This window comes from Tupaia chinensis, unplaced genomic scaffold (assembly GCF_000334495.1).
Source record: "Tupaia chinensis unplaced genomic scaffold, TupChi_1.0 Scaffold000252_1, whole genome shotgun sequence".
Taxonomy (NCBI): domain Eukaryota; kingdom Metazoa; phylum Chordata; class Mammalia; order Scandentia; family Tupaiidae; genus Tupaia; species Tupaia belangeri.
Window position 1 is genome coordinate 6,084,139 of NW_006159732.1, and position 7,944 is coordinate 6,092,082.

General features: G+C 37.4%; 1 protein-coding gene across 2 annotated transcripts in view; it reads right to left on the reverse strand.

The window, feature by feature from the left end:
* The window catches only part of LOC102486153 (serotriflin), a 41,000-nt gene extending 40,198 nt beyond the window's left edge, over window positions 1-802 (reverse strand). For both annotated transcript variants that reach the window (XM_006149101.3, XM_027772106.1), the window contains exon 1: window positions 579-802. The gene's annotated coding sequence lies outside the window, so the exon portion shown is untranslated. The remainder of the gene's footprint in view (window positions 1-578) is intronic.
* Between the last annotated feature and the right edge of the window lie 7,142 nt (window positions 803-7,944).

Consider the following 7,944-nt stretch of genomic DNA (forward strand, 5'->3'; position numbering starts at 1 on the left):
GAAGAGGCTACCCAAAACTTTGGCTGGGGCTGCACTTCTGCCTCTCGGCCCCCGAGCCTCAGGCTGTAGTTGCTGGCCAGCTAATAAAAGACTCCCTTTAATCTTAATTTGGCTTTGGTGGTTGTTTATTCAGTTGCACTCTACAACAAGATATGAAAAGTGAAATACTAGAGAACAATGAATTAATGAATAAAGTGATCTTCATCAGTGGCCATTCATTATTTTGTTTTCAGAAACCTGGAATAAATGGTCTCTTTTTTTTCCCCCAATTGTTCTGATAAATCTAACCATTGCTTAGCTTCCTCAATATAACATTGACTTGCTGAAATAAGCAATTCTGAAGAGTCAAAGTTTTCTTCTGGTCTAAGTAGCCAGCAATAGCCACACTGCAAATTTACCCATGCACGTCCTCTCTGAAGGAGTGTATGATGCATATTTCCAGCACTTTTTCATATTCTTTCAGTGTGGATTCCATCCTATGTTCACAGCATCTCCATTTTGTGGATATCTTCACTTTCGACACTACCCCAACAATAATAAATGCCAGTGGATACATGAGTTGGAAGGTTATCTACTACCTGTTCAGGATAGTCATGCCCAGCTTGCTTGGAGTTCGGCCGCTGCCGGTGCCTCTTAGACCCAGCAAAAGTGCAGCAGCTGTTGCAAGACACTGTCTGCTCTGGATACCGGTGGAGCCACAGTGGAGAAGGCACCCACACTCTGGGACCCACAGGACCATCAGGGACCAGGCAGTGTCCACTTCTGTGCTGTTGACCCAGCAGAAGCTGCCCAAGACTGAGGAACTGTGTGTCCTCCTTTCAAGGTCTAATCTATTTCTTGCCAACTATTTCATAATTACAGAACAGTTATTTTTGCCCCAAGTTTATTTATTTGCCAGGAATAGATTGCCAGGAGATGGAGGCTATCCTATATGAGAACCTCAACTTCTATGTCTGAAGCCAGTCAAAAGTAAGAGTTTTCAAAAAGTAACACATAAATAAGATCAGATCTTCAAAACAAAAAGATAATCAAAACAGAAATTAATAGGATTGAGTCACTATGTTATTTATAATGTTGTAAGTAAGTATTCTATGTCTTTCTATCATTGAACTGTAGTCTTAAATGTTTCATTGTCAAAAATAAGCTCATCTTCATAAATATAAAGCAAGTAGCCTACCTAACAGCTTTTTTGTGTGTGTTTTTTTTTAATTTTTATTATCATCATAATCTTCTTTATATTACATTGGATTACATATAACTTTACAGTGTATTACATTGTTTTTTCAAAAGGGTACCTAACAGCTTTTTTTAAAAGAAAGTATTTGTATTGAGATCAAATGCTTGGTATGAATAAAATTTTAATCTGAACTGACAATACATTTTAGTTTAGATTAAGAAGCAGTACTATTGTGACCAACAGTTAGCATAATGGCTATGTCGCGGGACTCCCATGTAGTCAACTGCAGTTCAAGTTCTGAACCCGGTGGCTTAAACTCACACCGGGCATATGTGCATGCGTGCCCAAGATCCCGAGAGGGGAATGGAGGAGAAGGGATTGTGGTGCGGCCATCTCCCCTGAGGGGTGATTTCTTGCTTTCTGTCTCTCTGTCTCTCTGTCTTTCCAGTGAGCCCACATGCCCTATAGTAAAAACCTCTCAGGCGAAAAAAAAAAAAAAAAGAAGCAGTACTATGTAGTGCTTGAAAGCATAGGGCTTTGAATTATACTACATCTGAGTTGAGTCCATGCGCTGACATTTGTGGGCTGATCCTATCTGGGCAAGGTTCTTAATCCACTTAATCATGTTTATTCATTTGAAAAATGCAAAGAAAGCTCATTGGGAGGATAAAGAGAAAAAAAATGAACATAAGCAATTCAGCATAGGACCTGGAATGTGCTGATTTTTAATTACCTTTGGTAGTACCAAGGGAAAGCAGAGAAGTAAATTAGAATTTATTGAATAAGATTAATATCTCTCACTCTTGAATATCTTACAATATGTTATTTCATGTGAAAGAGATCAATCATTTGAAATAAATCAATGTCTGATGACATTTTAAAATTCTATATGTAAATCAAGGGTCCTTACATAATGTAGTTCCTAATATTGTGGGTTTTATGATATGGCTCATTACTTTTATGTGTGGGTGTCACCGGCTCTACCTCTACCTAGTAATGCAAGAAAAAATAAATCTTTCACCCAAGTTCTAGAGTCACTCTAAGCCCTTAGGGATTCTCTCCTGTGTAGTAACAGCTCTTGTCCCCTCCCCCATAGCCTCTGCCCTTTCCTTGCTTTTTAATTCCAGTCTCTTTCAAAGATCTGGGGTATTCTGTCTGATAACTGGAACTGAGTACATCGCTGATAGGGTGGTGTAAGGCTCAGGGTGAGTTTGTCTTCTGGACTCTCTGGAGCCTCCAATGGCTGCTACTGCCTTTGCTGGTGGCCACTACTATGGCGGTGAAAAAGACGGATATCGCCTGTGGTCAACATGAAATGGCATTTTCTAGACTCTTCTCTAAAGTCACACTGTGTTCCACTTAAACATGTAAGATGAGGTTTCTCCCACTGGCGTTACATTTTATGTAATTTAATGAATAACTTTACAATCCCAGAAAATAGTTAGTGACTAGGAATCTCTATGCTTCTATCTGCTGGTTTCAAAAAGTAACCACTAATGAGGGCAGAGGTTTCTTCTACTTTGTTCACTGCCATTTCCCTACGAGGTGGACATAACTCTGTAAGTCTAAAACTTTCATTTTGTAGAATTACCTCGGGACCAGCAGGTGGCGTGGTGGTTAAGGGTTCTGAACTCCCACATGGTTGACCATGGTTCAAGTCCCAGACCTGACGGCTTGCTTTCTCACTTTCTTTCTCTCTCTCTCTCTCTCTGGTCAAATAAATTAATTAAATAAATAAAGCTAAATTAAAAAAAAATACCTCTGGTTCCAATATAATGCTGCAGGCATTTCTGCATTCATTCATTATTTATTTATTTATTTATTGACGATTAGCCAAGGGGGATATCTTCCAAGACATCCCACTGAAACTGTGAATAGTACCAAACTTTGTACATATATAGTCATTTTCCTATACATATATACCTATGATAAAGTTTAATTTATAAATTAGCTACAGAAAGGGATTGCCAACAATAACTAATAACAGAACAGTTACAACACTATGTTAGCATCATTGCTATTGTACTGTGGGGTTATTATTAAGTAAAGTAAGAGTTACTTGTACACAAGCACAATGGTACTGCAAGAGTTAATCTGATAGCCAAGCTGGCTACTAAGTGACTACTGGCAGAAAGCATATACAGTATGGATACACTGGGCCGAGGGATGACTCATATCCTGGGAAGATGGAGTGGGATGGTGCAAGATTTCATCATGTTACTCAGAAGAGCATGCAAAGTGAAACCCATGAATAGTTTGTTCTTGGAACTTTCACTTAGTAAGTTTATATCATAGTTAACCATGGTAACTGGAACCATAGAAAGCAAAGCCATGGGGGAACTACTGTGTGTGTGTGTGTGTGTGTGTGTGTGTGTTTTAGAGAGGTGGTAATTCCTTGGTAACATTTCTGTATAGATAGTGGCTAGTGTAATCTTTCTATTGCTAGTGGGGTAAATTTTTGTAAATTCCATTTCTCTAGGAAATTATTCTTTCATTTAGCACAGAATTTTCAACTGTATGAGCCACTGTGGGTGGGAAGTTCTCTAGATTTGAAATGGAGATTTTATTTCCAGTTTTTTTTTTGTAAAAGTGTTTAAGTCAATAATTTTTTTATCACTACTTTAACTGTATTTTGCCAGTTCAGATATGTAGTATTTTATTGCTATTACTTTTCTAGAAAGTCAATAAATTGTATTTGAAGATCCCTATTATCCAAGACTAGCTTATGGAAAGCTTTATCATTTCCAGGTTAAAAGGTCTTTTTAAGGTTTTGTTTGTTAATAATTTGTTTATTGCATAATAATAAAATATTTTGTATATTTCTATTTTATGGAGATGATAAATATTCTTCCCTAATATATGATACATTTCTAAAAATGTTCAATGTATTTTCCAACAAATGCAATCACTACTATCATATTTTAGTAAATTATCTATTTATGTCTCCATATACTTCCTTCTATCTACTTGACCTTTCTGGAACTGAGAGTGGTCCATTAAAGTCTCCTGTTATGATACTTCTATTTCTCTCTCTCTCTGAATCTATCACTCTCATAAAGTGATCTTGATCTTATGTGATCTATAGGTATTCATAACTTTTATCTTCATTGTGAATCATACCTTTTGGCCTTAAAAAGTGCTCTTTTTCATGCTTTATGAGTGTTGGCTTGAATTGACCTTCATTTGATAAAAGAATCATAGCCCATGTTTTCCTACTGTTCTCCTTTTCCTAGAATACTTTTGCACATTCCATCTTCACTCTTTCTGACTATATTTCTTGGAAAGCATATGGTTTTATTTTTGTGTCAAATTAAGATTTTTTTTAATGAATTTAAGCCATTCACATTTACTGATATAAGTATATTTTTGCCTCTAGTCTATCATATTATTTTACATTAGATTTATTATGTGGAATACATGATATTTATTTCTTTACATAATGGTTTCTTTGATCCTTTCCTTAAAAAACGTGACCCAGGAATTAAAGAAAAAATAGTAGTTCTATAAATATTTTTGTACTTTATCTTTTTAGTACCTTTAGTCCTACTTCATTTAACATTTTTCTAGTGTATTTTTTGCCATTTAATGAAATACTTTAACTTTGAATTATTGACTACACTACGGTGAATGAACTTTTCTTATTTTTCTCTTTCTCCATTCTGAATCTAAGTAATTTTAGAAGAAATCATTCTACTTTGTGAGTGTCTCCCTGGTTTCAAAATCAAATAACAATAAAAATATTAATTTTATCTATAAATACAGTTATAAGCACTGGCTATCCTAAAACTTAATTTTAAGCCGTTTAATAAAAATATAATGCATGGGGGCCAGCAGGTGGTGTGGTGGATAAGGGCGCTGGATTACCACATGGCCAACCACAGTTCAAGTCCTGGACCTGGTGGCTTGCTTTTTCACTTTCTCTCTCTCTCTCTCATCAAATAAAGAAAAAAAAAAAACAATAACAAATGGAAATAAATAAATAAATAAATAATTCTTAAAAAAATATAATGCATGAAATCCTAAATATGTTGAATGAATGTATCAAATAAAGCATATTCAGTTAAAATATTTGAAAAAGCATAGGGATCATTAGATAAAATCATGGTTATGTCACTGGACTCCCACATGGTCAACCACAGTTCAAGTCCCAGACTTGAAGGCTTGAAAAATGCCAGGCATGTGTGTGTGCATGCTCAACATCCCAAAAGGAGAATAGAGATAAGGAATTGTGGCATGGCCATCTTTCCTGTGATATGATTTCTCACCTTCTGTCTCTGTCTCTCTCTGTCTCTCTGGCAAGTGCATGAGCCCTATGGCAAAAATTTCTCAAAAGAAAAGTAAAAAAAAAAAATGCATGAATCACTATGATGCTACTGTATTATCTGACTCTGACTTTTTACATAACTGGCAGTTTTCAGCAGTGTCTCCTGAATATACAGTGGGCTCCTTTATGAAATTTACTTATTTGAATGTGTCTAGGTTTGCTTTTTCTTCTCGCAGGTACTAGGTCAGCCTCTGTTCTTACTCTTTTTAAACAACATTTAAGTCTATAGGTATAATTTAACTTAACTTCTGACCCGGAAATCACCAGTAAAAGATACATTGACTCGATTGTCCTTTTTCACTGTCTCTAAAACCACAGCATTTTTGTATAGTGATGGTTGGCAAAACAAAACACAACAAAGCAACCAATAACAAACAAACAAACCCACAGTATCTATTTTACTTGTAAATAAGAAGTATAGTTTGCCTTTGGCAGATAAAACAATCTTGCTATTCTAAATGCTGACCATGTTGCCTCCTGCTTGTTCTAGGCTCTAGGTTGACAGTTCCAGTCCAGTTTTGCCTAGGTATACAGTTTTGTCCCTTTCAATAAACCTTAATCAAAAACAAATCAAATTTGGTGGGCTTAATTTTATGTCTTTGTGGAAGTTTTCACTTAAATAACTTCATTAAGGAAAAATATTCTACAGTCTTTTTTGCTGTGTGTGCTTGCTTGCTGGAGAGACAGAGACAGAAAGTGAGAAATCACCCTCCTTCTGGGGATGGCCATGCCACAATCCATTGTCCTCTCATGATTTGGGGCACACATTCGTACACTCTCGGTGAGAGTTGAGGAATAAATCTCCCTGGCAGCGCAGGGGGTGGGGGGAATGGCTATGCCGCTATCCCTTCTCCTCCATTATCCTCTTGGAATTTTGGGCACACTTGTGAAGCACGAGTTTCAAGCCCCTTGGTCCAGGATTTGAACCACAGTTGACCATGTGGGAGTCCAGCACCTTAACTGCTATGCTACCCTCTGACCCCGGTAACTGGACTTCCAGTTATCTAAAATTTTATTAAAGTTTGGTAACTCTTTGAAAGAAGGATTATCATTCATTTTTTATTTTTTTTCTTTTGGGCATGTGCACTTGCCAGAGAGAGAGAGATGGGGAGAGAAAGTGAAAAACAATCCCACCGGGGGATGGCTCTGCCACAATTCCTTATCTTCTGACTCTTCTCTTGGGATTTTGGGCACACATGTACACATGCCCAGCATGATTTTCAAGCTTCTGGTTCCAGGACTGGATCCATGAAGCTGGCCATGAAGGATCCTGTGATCAACCTCTATGCCACCTACTGGCCCTTTATTCACCAAGTTTTTAAATTACAAATTAATTATAAGTTTTCTTTGCCATAACAACCTGACTCATGAAATTATCATACATTGTTGCATCTAAATAAATCCAGAAAGGTTCAGATGCTGTAGTAAAAGTTATTCTTTGAGAATGATACATGTAGGTACTTGCACTAATTCAACATAGGTTAGTGTATCTTATAGAAAGGAGGAACATGGACTTTGTTTATCCTAGCAGTTCTCAAATAGTGCTCTGAGAAGCCCCAAGTTGTATCTAGAGATGGCTCTCACCTCACAGGCCAAAGAAGAATCAAACATGAGTGACTGCAGATAACTTCACATTACCTGAAGCAGGTTTCGCTTGCTTTTCTCCACACTCACCTTCTAAATGTTCAGTGCAGAAAGTTTTCCTTCCCAGCATTTTAAAATGTAATGCTCTATTCCATAACTTTTATCCTGCAAATAAAGGCAAATGGCCAACATGATACATCCAAAGGGCTGAAATAATGATTATTGGATAAATTCATAAAAGGAGAGCAGCGAAAGATGAGGTGGCAGTCTGAGCCAGTGCAGAGAGATGTGCAGGCACAGACAAAACTCTCGGAGATTTCTGTCCTGTAGCTGTTAAGTTGTATGACCACAGAACACTGTTTTCTCCCCTCATGTACTTAGGGGCTAGGAGTCAGGAGTGGAGCGAACCTTGCTCTAGTTCGTTTGTGGTCTCTATGCCTTCTAGACTAGAGAAGGCTTTGGGAACAGCAGTCCTCTCCTCCTATGAGCAAAGGCCTGGGATCCAAGCCTCAAGGACATCAAAGGACATAGGAAACAAACAACAGTATTGAGTATACCTGTGTTCATGGCTGGGAAGTAGCTTTTCCTTTGAAATGCTGAGGGATTGGCATCCAAGCTTTGAGGAACTGATTGACTTAATCACTGAGTCATAGCTGTTGCCATGAAGCTTCGTAGAAGGTAAGTCCCACCTCTGGGATATTAGCCTGCAAGGGATCAGTCTTGGACAAGCAGACTCTGACCCCTACTCTTAATTTCATGTCTTTACAACAAACAAAACTATGGTGCAGAAAAATTAAGTGGTATACATACTAATAGTTGGGGTAAAGCAAATAGGATTCAGTTTTCTTAGTATTTAGAA